The sequence below is a fragment of the Sciurus carolinensis genome, chromosome 5 (genome assembly GCF_902686445.1).
Source record: "Sciurus carolinensis chromosome 5, mSciCar1.2, whole genome shotgun sequence".
In the NCBI taxonomy this organism is placed as follows: Eukaryota; Metazoa; Chordata; class Mammalia; order Rodentia; family Sciuridae; genus Sciurus; species Sciurus carolinensis.
Window position 1 is genome coordinate 164,231,120 of NC_062217.1, and position 12,604 is coordinate 164,243,723.

At 44.7% G+C, this 12,604-nt stretch overlaps 1 non-coding gene across 1 annotated transcript; it reads left to right on the top strand.

The window, feature by feature from the left end:
* The first annotated feature begins 439 nt into the window (after positions 1 to 439).
* Positions 440 to 513, top strand: Trnap-ugg (transfer RNA proline (anticodon UGG)). Its single transcript has one exon. It is a non-coding gene; the product is annotated as a tRNA-Pro (tRNA).
* Positions 514 to 12,604: the final 12,091 nt, after the last annotated feature.

The window sequence follows — 12,604 nt, forward strand, 5'->3', positions numbered from 1 at the left end:
AAAAAAAACTGATGGATGAGCCCACATGGAGCTATGTCCTGGTGAAAATAATAAACTCAAGAATAAAGAATTCCTCAAACTATCAAAAAAATAAGCCACCAGCAAAGGGACTGGCTGCAGACATGCTGTAATGTTCAATGTCAAAATATGATAGGCCTTTTTAGCAAAGTTCTGAGGAAAATAAAATGATTTGTTAAAATGTTATATCAAAGTCAGGCGCTGTGGCATGCGCCTGTAATCTCAGTTGCTCGGGAGGCTGAGGCAGAAGGATCCCAAGTTCAAGGCCAGCCTGGCAACAGGGAGGCACTAAGCAACTCAGTGAGACCCTGTCTCTAAATAAAATACAAAATAGGGCTGGGAATGTGCTCAGTGATTGAGTGCCCCTGAGTTCAATCCTGGGTACCCCAAAAAATGTTATATCAAGATGTTTATTGGGGGCTGGGGAGATAGCTCAGTTGGTAGAGTGCTTGCCTTGGAAGCACAAGGCCCTGGGTTCGATCCCCAGCACCGCAAAAAAAAAAAAAAAAAAAGATGTTTATTGTTTCACTATAAAGGATAGGCATTCTCAAACATGGGGTAGGGGAGGAGTCAGTAAAATCAGCATCCATGTACCATTATCAGAAGAATATCAAGCAGAGTGAGGCAACCTGTCAAGAGATGAAGCAAATATAAAATTTAGGACTAAAGAAGTTAAATTTGAAACCTGTGAAAATGATGAATCCAAGCAATTTAAACTAAGCTCAAAAGTGAGAATTTGATTGCACAATAGAATATACACATTACAAACCTGGAAAAGTCTATAAAGCAATTATAACCAATAAACTTAGAAGGACTGGAGAGGGAGATGAGAAGAAACATAAAAGAACTAATCTTACCTTTATTACGGAAGCACATTATTCATAAATTCCACATAAGTAAAAAAAATTATGACTAACTTTTAATGTTTTTTATATTTATTTTTAAATTTATAACAATCATTTGGGAAACAATCTCTTTTATGATAGATAAACATTGATTTGTGGTTTAAAAGTTCTCTATGTTGACTCACTTTTTTATTATGTTGAGAACAAGTAAAATTCATCGCTTTTAAAATAGTTTGCTAAATGCAATGAGAGATCCTGGATTGGATCAGGGAATATAAAAGAGGACATTAGTGGAAAAGCTAGTAAAAGTCAAATAAAATCTGCAGTGTGGTTAATGGTAATGCACCAGTGTTGATTTCTTAGCTGTAAATACCATGGTAACATAGATGTTAATATTAGCTGTCTGGGTGAGGAGTAGATGGGAACATTATGTACCATATTTGCAACTTTTCAGTAAATCTAAAATAATTCCAATATAAAAGGTTTCCTAAAAATTTTATGCATCAAATCCCTTTAACCTTTCATCTGTCTCTTTGTGAAGAATTAAGTCTAGGATCCTACTTATGGAAATTGAACACTGGCTCTTTCAGGATGGTTGACTTTAGGGTCATCTGTTGCTTCTTTTGTATATTTTGGTTTTGACTTGAAGTTAACAGCAAACAATTGTTGCTTTATCACAAGTGACATTATTATTCCAATTTTTTAAAAAAGCCAAGAAAATAGCAGATAAATATTAGTGAGATTAGTGTAGATAAATATTAGTGAGATATTCTTATGATATAACATGAAAAGAGCAGAAGACGAAGGAGTCATACTTTTATTTTTTTTAAATATATTTATTAAAAAATGACTGGGGTAGAGCTCCATTAAATGATTGCCTGTGTTCGCCTTTAGATTAGTAGTTTTTATTTGCTTCTTTCTTCATGCATTTAGAATTTTTACACTGGTTTAGCAATGGGTACACATTTGTAATAACTGAAAAATAAACATAGTTTTACTGTTATCCAATGAAGTTGGGACTGGCAGTTGGCGAGTCGGCTGGAAAAGTTAATTAAAGCAGTGAATCATAAAATGTGATACATACATACCTTAAAGATTTAATTTTAACTTGAAACATATGGATGTTCGCTGACTTGCCACTCTTTTGATGTCAAGCCAAGGCCCTTTCTTTGTGCCGGGGTCTGCTGATCCGAGTTCCAAGCGGTCTTTCCTTCAAAGCCACCCATAATGCATCATCCAGAAGTCCCAGTCTGGGTTTCTTTAAGGCCTGATGAGCCCCTGAAGACACTTAGAAAGCCATTTCTCTACATTTCTCGTCTTCTCCCGGATTTTAATGTGTGTTTCACACACACTTGATTTGATGGTAATTTATTGAGTAATTAATCATTGTTAAATCTTTCATCAGTTTACATTAGAGTATGTGAATAATAAGCATATAATATTAGCATAACCAGCATGACTAAATTTGGGAACCCGCATGGCTGACTGGCAACTGGTAGGGATGGAAATGGCAGGGCTTGGTACAGAGCTGCCCTGGGTGTGCGCCTGCAGTGTGCTTGGGGAATCGGCCCGAAGGTCCTACTGGGGAAACAGCCCTATCTGGTCTGAGAAGTTGATGACATTGAGGAGGTCTCAGGCACTCTTCTATAAAACATAAGGGCGGCCACTCACTGCCTGGGGCGCAGCAAGAGCAGGTGAGCCTCAGATCTCCTCTCTTCCTGCTCTCTCTCCACTTGGCTTGGGTCGCCGTGATTCCTTCTCTCCTGGACCCTCAAAGTCTTTGAACATATGGTACAGATGAATGACCAACAGGTTATTTGAGTCTTTTCTAGTTGGTCCCACACTAGAAGCCAATAATGGTACTTCCGTAGTCCAGATGAGGAAACTGAGGCACTGTGAAGCACCCAAGACCTTCAGCTACTTCTTCGTGGACCCAGCCTTCCGCCCAGATCTAAGTTCCCACTCTAAGTCACTGCTCTAATGATCCACCCTACCACCCCAGGGACTCTCATCAGCGCTGTGAGTTTGGTGATTAAGGAAAAATGTGAAATACAAGAGAAGGCACTTTAAAAATGATCTTTTACATAGTGCAGAACAACTTTGCCCCATAAAATCTCATGACATCTCATTTCTCTGAGTTTTCAAATCATCAGTTAATAAAAAATGGTGTGCTTTACCTTATACCCTGTCCCATACGTGTAGGATAATTCATCTCCATCTTTCTATTTGGAACCCAGATAATCCTCAGTTTCCTGCCTTTAGTACCAACTGGAATTCTCAGATTGAAGATGCTCAATGGAGAACCTGATCCCTTTGTTAAACACCAGTCAGCTCCCCACGGTGCTTCCTAGATACACAGCTCTGATCCTCCCGGCATCACCAGCTCCACCTCTTCCTTATTGCCATCAGCTTGTACTGATATTCATAGATTTCATTCTTTATATTATTTCTTCTTTTCATAGCTAAGTTGCTCCAATAAGTTTTCCACCTCCTTTTTAATCTTCCATATTCCTCTTCTTGTCAAGGGCGCTAATGGCTGCCATCTTTCCCATTCCAGAGCTCTACCGTTCCCATCTTTCCTCACCTCCCAGGAGCAAGCACTTGACTCTCCTTCTTGACTATACACTCCTTCTTGAAATGCTTTCTTCTCTACAACTACAAGGCCCCATATTTTCCAGGTTTTTCTCCCATCTCAGTGAACCCACCTCACCTCTTTCCCAGAAGCTCAATCTCTCAAGGTTGAAGGGCCCCAAATTTAGCTTCTATGTTCTATGTTGACTTCATGTAATCCACTGACTTTAAACACAACCTATGTAACGATGGTTCCTCCATTTATCTCCTCTGCCTCTCTTCCTCCACCACCCCCAGCTCTAGAGGCATTCACAGTCCTGGATATCTCCATTTGATTGGAATATGACTGTCTCAAGTGTCACATAGAAAATCAACTTTGATTACATCCAGTCAGATCTCCTCACCACCCCAGGTCTTGCCCAGGGGTAACTAACATCTCAAGTTGCTCAAGGAAAAAAAATCTAGATGACATCCTTGATTTCTGTTTTTCTCATGCCCAGTCACGTTCAGGATTCAGATCATTGGCCCATTCCTCTAGCTGCACCTCTAAGATGCCCACCTCTCTCACAGTTTTGCTATCCCTCTGGTCCTGGCCTGGTGTGACATGAGGCTAAGGTTAAGTCCAGTATTTGTACTGCCTTGACATCTGGTGAAACTAGAAAGGAATCTGCTCTGCTCCTACAGAGAATCTCCTGTCCAGACAGCCCTCGTCATCGAAGGTACCGGGCAGGTCCTGTTCGTCCCTGGGCACCAGGTTTCTGTTCTGGGCCAGCTGCAGAATTATTCAAAACAACCAATTTCACTTCCCTGTGGGGACCAGGGGGCACCCCACCTTCTCGATACTGCAAAGCCTGCCTCTCCCAGTTCCTGGTTGTTCACTCTGTTCTCAAGCGCAAACCTCAAGTACACGGCACGTGGTGTCCTCTTCTCTCCGGCTGCAACTATATATGACTAATAAATTGTGGTCTCTATCATCCAGGATCCTGTAACTGGCTAGCCCCCTAAACCCAGGGTGGGAATCCCGACCTCCCAACTGGTGTGATAGGAGATGATGAAATCTCCCGGCTCATTTCAAATGTTTCCTTTGCTGAGAAATTTCTCTTGAATTCTCTCATCTCTACCCAGGACTTGTTACTATCTGAATGATCCTGTGTATGTTTTTTATTTTTTTAATTTTGGCATGTTTCAGTGTTAGGCACATTCCACTAGAATCTGAACTCCACATCAGTGTCAGCAACTCCATTGGCTCCACTTTTAAATATATCCTGTGGATAGACATGTCTGCCCCCACCCAGGCCCGAGTCCAAGCCGATGCCTTCCCTCACCCAAACAGCTATGCTCACCACTTACTCACCCTGTTTTCATAGTGTCCATGGGAACCCTTTAAAGGGAGAGTTAGACCATGTCCCTCTGCCCATGGCCCCGCCTCACTCAGAGTCAGCGTCTGCATCCTCATAACCTCCTATGGCTCCCTGCCTCCATCTCCAACCATCTGCGCCTGTTACTGTGCTCCAGGTCCCTGGCTGAGCTTGCTGTTCAGGGTTTATACTGTCCTTGTCCTGTCCTCCCTACCCAGAAAACTCTTCCCCCCAGATATGTGCAGGGGCCCCAACTTCCTTCTGCTCAAAGTCAGTTTTTTATCACTGTAACAGATAACTTGAAGCAGGTAGTTTATGAAGAAAAGAGGTTTAGCCTACATATTTCTTGGTTCTAGGGCACGGCACTGGCACTGTCACAGTTTGGGAAGAGTCCTCCCGGCTATGACCCATCATGATGGATAGCAATGGTGGGAGCCATTGGTGACCATATCCTGGGGTAGGATGCCAGAGAGATACTCAGGGACAGGTGGGGCTTTTATAACAACTCACTGTCATAAGAATTCACTCCAGGAGACCAGTATTCCCTTCCAAGGACAGTTCCACGAGAACCTAAGGAATTGAACTGGGGGCCCCTCATAAAGGTTCCACAGACCCCCCAAACCACCACCCTGGGGACAAGATCCCAGTACATGGACCCTTAGGGATAAGATGCCAGTACACTGACACTTGGGGAGAAACCCATCCAAACCTTGACAGCCATCAGGTCAAAGCAGTCACAATGCACGCACTTTCCTCTCTATCCTGATCCTCTTCTTTATTCTTAGCTTCATCACCTCTGTGGTTGTTGTTGGCTGGTTTGTTTATTCTCTATTACTCGGCTAGATTGATAGAGGAATAGGGACTCTGGCTCACTACCGTGTTCCCAGGGATTGGGTCCTAGGTTAGGGCTGGAAATATATTTAATTAAAAGTTCGCATCTTGCTTACCATTGTTTCCCTGGAGTCTTAAACAACATGTGACCTATCATAACAATAACAGGAAAATAATTTGAAAATGACAAGAACAATTGAAATTTATTTAGCATTTATTATGTGCCAGACACGGTTCTCAGCTCTTGGTATGTTATTATTATTTATAACAACTCCACAGGATAGGTATATTTTGATTATTTATTTATTTTTGCAATGTGGAAGATTGAACCGAGGGCCTCACATGGGCCAGGCAAATGCTGTTCCACTGAGCAACATCCCCTGGCCCCTGGCCAGGTGTGTTAACGTCTCTATTTGTAGATTAGGAAGTGAGACACAAAGGGACTAAGTAACAGGTTCGAAGTCACATGCAGAGTAAGTAAAGCTATCAGGATTAAAAGCAGGCGTCGAACTTCAGAGTGTGAACTATTAACCACTGGAAATGAATGGCATCTGATGTTCGTCAGCAATTCTCCCTGGGCCCTTAGGCGCATGGGATGAGGCGGTGGTCACCCAGGTCAGCAGTTCTATTTACTACCGTGGTAAGAGGAAGTGTTGACCAGTAACAGATTGCATAAAAAGTACAACCTGAAACACCAATAATTGTCACACCTGGACTGCAGAAAAAAACAGAAAGAAAGATTATATCTTTCAGTTGCTTACTTAACCCTCAGAAGGGTTAAAAGCCACTGGTTTTCAAAAAGGAGAACTCTGTATCCTAATTTATGTCTGTCTATCTGTCGACTGTCAGCAGGAATGCAGAAGGTCAACTCGGGCTGCACCAATAGGTGTTTCATAAGCTAAATGGTGATAAAGAATTAGATCAGCCCAAAGCCAAGGCAGGAATGGAAGCGAACACGCACTTCACAGGCCGTTGCTCACAGGATGTAAATTACAGCCACCCTAAGATATAGTAGGTGTTCACTCAAGTTTCTCTGTGGGTTTTCATAGCCCTTCGACTATTGTGTTTGAAGTAAAAGTTAATAAAAGTCCAGAAACGAATTTGAAAAGGTATTGGTACCAAGAGATTAATTCAGGAGGTTTCAGAGGAAGTACCCTCCGCCTGAGTGACCGCTGGGGACAGCAGCCTCCTCCCACGTGCCTCGGGATGCAGAGTCCGCCTGAGCACGGGAGGCCTCCACCCTCCCCCGAGGAAGCCTCGCTCCTTTATGGGCTGTTGGCAGCAGGCAGAGCCCAGCCTCAGGTCCCTCCCACTGCCATGAGGCTCTGCAGCCCGCCGTCCATCTGGAAAATCTATTTTTCAAACTCAATCAAGCTCACGAGGTAAGAAACAGAGAGCAACTCTTTTGACCTTAGAGGCCTTAAGAACATCAGCAGGTTTTGTCGACAGACACCGTGCGCGGTGAGAGCGGAGACAGTTGCCAAGATCGCTCCAGCTCCATGCAACACCCTCCCGAACTCTGACCAGCAGCCCCTCCCTCCTCGCCCCAAATGAAAACTTTCCCATAAAGCAAAAAGTAGCGACCAGAATAATTCACACCAACTGCACCCGTTGATCTCACCGAAACGCCTCTGTGCGTCATGTCCAGGGACTGAAAGGTCACAAGAGCTGCAGTGCTGAGCGGTTTGGGATGGACCCCAGAGGAGGTGACTGAGACCCCACAGGGACCTTTGCTGTGAGTTAGGTCGACATCAAAATTGAATCAGGCTGGAAGAGTCGCGTTATGCCTCGCAGCCAGGCAGGTGACCCCAACTAGCTAATGAAGCTTCGCCGAGAGGCAAAACCCAGCAATTTTCACTTCATTCTTTTCCAACCTGGAGCAAATGTTCCCATATATCATGACATTTAAACCCCACAATACAGTATGATGGGAACGCAAATGCGGAACAGCAAGGAATTTTCCACAGTGGACCTCGAAGAGGGTCAAGTTTGGAACTGAGAGTCGGCTCCCTCAACAGCCACCTCATGGCAGAGATCCTGGCCGCAACTCCTGGGACCCAACACTCGCTGTGTTCACCGGGGCTCTCAAGGTGCCTCATTGCCGTCCATAAAGGCCTGTGGCATTTTGTCTCCAGGTAAAAACAGTGAAACAAGCCTAGAATTTCATTGATAGGTTGGCGCTAAATTCAACATCTGGGTAATATTCCGAAATTACGTAAAGCACGGAATTTAGATGCTACGCTAGCCAACTCTGCGGACCCCAGTGAGGAGGAGGCTTGCTCAGCTGGGCTTCTCGCCCCCCCAGGACGCCCCAGCTCACACCGGCCTGCTAACGGTTGGTCCCATGTCATGGGAGAGTGCTGCCTGCCACGTGCAGCTGGGACTGGAGCTGACACCAAGCAAAGTCCAGCTCGGTGGATACTGAGATGCCACGTGGAATGACCCTCACCTGCCTGCTATGGAGTCCCATGTCCAGTGTGCTGGGCAGGCCACTCAGGCATGGGCAGGCACAACTCTGAAGTATCGGGCACTTAATGGTGCTAGGTTTATCCACAAATCTTTGTCACCAACAGGAGACAAAGATTTGTAGATAAAGATCCTGGTCTCCCCTATTCTCCATTTTGGGACATTCTCTGGAAATTCTGAGTCTCCACGGTTCCTCATGGGTTCCAGTGTGACTGAGCCCCATAGGCCCAGAGCAGCTTTGAGCCGACTGCAATGGATGTTGGTCACGCTCCCTTCTCTGCCCATTGTCTCCTCCCTCGCCTCTGCCTCCCGCCCTGTCCCACCACCACCAAGTGCACTAACTACCTGCAGTAAAGTTCTTGTCAAGGTTCTGCTTCAGGAAACCCAAATGGAACACCAACCAACAAAAGCAACGAGGGAAAACAGACACACACGCTGGCACACACACGTAGTCCCCTGGATCCAGTAGCACCTGCCCCTGGGCCTTTCTGACATTTGGGTCAATTCAGTTTCCTTCCCTTTTTCTATTTTTCTTGAAGCAATCTGCCTCAGACATTCCATCACATGCAATGATGAAGCTGCCCAAATAAGACCAGAGCTTAGGCATCTCCGATGATGACAATGAGGTACACGTAGTTGCTCTTCTGCTGACGTCTGCATGGGCCACCGCCTGGCACACAGCAGACACAAATACTGGCATCAGATAAGTGGACTCTGACTTCCCCTTGTTGAGAAGATTGAGAAGAGACAGAGGAGGGTGTGGCATGTTCATGTATCGCATGGTTAGGGCTCCGTTCAGCTGGCACCCACGGAGACGGCCATGCTGTGAATAGCTGCTCCCCTGGACCCCTAGACATCCCAGCACCTGAACTGCCCAAACCCAACACCCACTCCCAAATCCCCAGACCTCTCCATGATCCAGCAAGGGACAAGTTAACCCCTGGCACAGCGAGGGCTCCAGGGTAGCATCTCTTCTGATTGGTCAGTTCTGGCCTTGCTGATTGAATCATATTTGGAATATTATCACCACACAAAGCCTAATATTTTCACTCCCAATGCTCTTTTAAAATTAATCCCCATAAAGCTCTAAAGTAATGCAACACAAACTCCTTAACACAAAAGAAATGTTTTTTCCTCCAGACCCCACCATACTGCTAAAAATTCAGAGGAAACAGCTTTCTAGATAGTCTCCGCATGAATATTAATACTAGTACAATGCGCCTGCAGATGTAGGCTTGGGCTTTTCATCTGGCCACAGGATGCACCGAGAAACCAACTGATCTGCAAGGCTTTCCCCTCCCTCCTTCATACAGCTCCTCCCGGGAACAGCAATGTGTGATTCTTTCAGATTTCCTTTACCCTGCAGCTGGTGCCGTTCAATGGATTTTTTGGCACAAGAGGGACTCCCATCTGTGTCCCAAGTCCAAAATAATCAAGAGGTTTTCAAGTTTATTTTTCCATGCATTTTTCCTCCTTCGTCTTCTTTAATTTCCATAGATGAGGTATTTCTTTAACTTTCAGAGCCAAATCTAGTCACTGGCTCTTTAGAGGTGACACAACACACAGTGTGCTCTCTGCCATCGGGGGAAATCTCATATGTGGATTCCCAGTGGAGTGATCCCACTCAGTTAGAAGCCAGGTAGAATGATACAGCAGGTGTGCTCAGGTCAGGGATGGAAGAGAACACAAATGTGTTCCTTGGTGGCCATGGAAAGTCTCCAGAGAATCCAGAGAAAGAGACAGACCATGTGTCTAACCAGACATGGTAAAACGTAAGAATGGCTACCCTTTGGACGTTTTAGCTAAAGAAGGAACAAGGCCCAGTCTTCAAATGTAGATGTACCTGCTGAGGAAAGAAAAATCTGTAAGAGATGCAGCAAATAGGTTGATGGGAGAGAAGAAAGCACCAAGCCGAAATGATGTTGAAGTAGATCTCAGTTTCAGCTAGAGGACGCACATGCTCCGTGACTTTGTTCTTCTCAGTCTCCCGTTATCCTTCCTCGTTGAAAGGATCTTTTCTTCCTGGGCCCCTGTGTTAGTTTCTTGTAGCTGCTGTAATAAATAAGCACAAACTTGGCGACCGGAAATAACAGAAATGCATTCTTTCTTGGTTCTGGGGCCTGGAAGTCCGGAATCAATCTCACTGGGTGGGAACCAGATGTGAGGAGGGCCACGCCCCCTCGGAGGCTCCAGGGAAGAGCCCACTCCTTGCCTTCTCTGGCTTCTGGTGACTGTGAGCAGTCTTTGACTTGTGACCACATCACTCCAGCATCCACCCCTGAGGTGCCCCTTCCTCTTCTGTCTGAACTCTTCCTCTGCCTCTGTATATTTGTGATTGCATTTAGTTCTCACCCAGAAAATGCAGGATCATATCACTATTTCGGGAGCCTTAATTTAGGCACACTGGCAAAGTTTTGGCCACAGAAGGTAACATTATAGTCCTGGAGTATTGGATGTAGAGTTCTTTTGAAGGGCATTATTCAACCCACCACAGACCCGAGGGGAGAAGCTGCAGGTTCCCACCTAGGACCCTCACATCCTGTGCATCCCAGTGGTGACTTCCGAGAGTGTGCAGGACTCCCTCTGGAGATCGCTCTCTCTCTCAACTGTCCCCAGGTCAGACAGAGGACCAGGGATTTGATCCTTGAGAGAGTACCCTTCAGATGAGGCCAGATGGGAATTGGAAGATGAACACCTCAACTCCCTCACTCTTTAGATGGGACAACCCTGGGGAACATTCCACACTGTCTCTGAGTTCTCCAATTGGACTGGGCTCTGGCGGCCACCAAGGTAGCCTGCTGGGTGATGGTGCACCTTTACCCCTTCCTTTCCTTCCTTGTCTCCCTTCCCTGTCCCTGGCCGTACTTCCTAGGATGGCTTCCACATAAACATCTACCATCACCCACTGGCCTTGGGGTTACTTCTGAAGTGAACCAACCTGAGACAGACTTCATGGTCTCACTTTGGGATTCAACACCACCTCCAGGAAGCACAGACCACAAGGTTCATACACAATTTATTTTTCCACTGCCAGGGCCTGCTGAATTGATTTTTTTTTTTTTTTTTTTTTTTTTTTTTGGGTGCTGGGGATCCAACCCAGGGCTTTGTGCTTGCAAGGCAAGCACTCTACCGACTGAGCTATCTCCCCAGCCCTGAATTGAATTTTAAAAGAGAGAAACCATCTTCACAAATCGTAACTCTGAGGACCACGTGGTCTAGGGCTCTAAAGTCACGTGACCTGGCCTGACCTCCCCCCACCTCCCCCTGCCAGAGACAGACCTGGGCTAGGCCTGGGGATTGAGGATCAAATGCTTTGCCAGGAAGATCTTAAAAGAGGAATTGTCATATTAAGAATTCAGGGTGCTCTCCCCAAATTCCTTTCATGTTGGAGGATTTTTCTGTTCCTCTGAATGCACACCATGATAGTGTTAATCTCATATAAATAGAAAACAGCCCCAAAACGTATAATAATTGCATACACCCCTCCTTTTGTCAACTTTTTGATTTAGCGCAACTTGCTGCAGAGCCGGGTTTTATTGTATTATGATACGACAGTAATCTTTTCTGTGGCTTTCACTTTATTTTGTTACATTTATCTAGCGTGCCAGATTCACACTCCCACAGTAACCATATGGGGAAAAGCCACAAAAGCTGTTAAGTACATTTAATTACTGTTTTGATGAGCTCATATTTTAATTATGTTTATTGATTCTGTGTATATTGAAATACTTTTAGCATTTCCAGAAAAAAAAAAAAACCCGGAATCAATATGCAGCAATTACTGAGCACTTTATGATTGTATGTGTAATTAAAACTTTCATAAACTATTTTTGAAGAACATATCCCCCTTAATCCTATAGTGGTGATTAGCTAGGTTTCTGACTGCTTAGGTAAGCTTTGGTTTCTCTTCTATGTAGAAGGAAAATAGGGTTCAGTGCAAAATATGTTTACAGTCAAATATTTCTGACTTTAAATGTCTCCCTTCCAAAACAGCAGAATGCACATATTGTACCTTACATGATTTGTTAAAACACCGCTAACAATGATAAAACACAAATTTAAACTTCCTAACAATTCGATGTTGCCAACTCAAAGATTATTCCAACTGTCAGCCATGCATATGTTGCTGCTAACTGACAGATTATTAAAAAAAAAAAAAAAAAAACCAGCAAAACTCTCCCTCCGTGCCTGCCTCCTTCCTTTGCTCATGCCATCAATGTTTCTAGTTCTTAGGGAATTTTTACTTGAAAAAATTAAACGCGTAACTGCCACATTGTTCAGAGAATTAAATTAGAATCTTTATCATCTTGTACCTTTCCTTCTACTCATTCTGTGCATGAAAAAAGGAGCAAAAATAGGGAGTCATCTCTCTAAAGGTGAGGCCAGCCCATCTGCTCCAGGAACACGTGCTTCTAGCTCAGACAGCCCACCTCGCTCTGTGGTCCTAGAAGGTCCCTTGCTGGAGCCACTGTCCTCAGCATCACCTGGTGCTTTTGGAAAACTGCAGATTCTTGG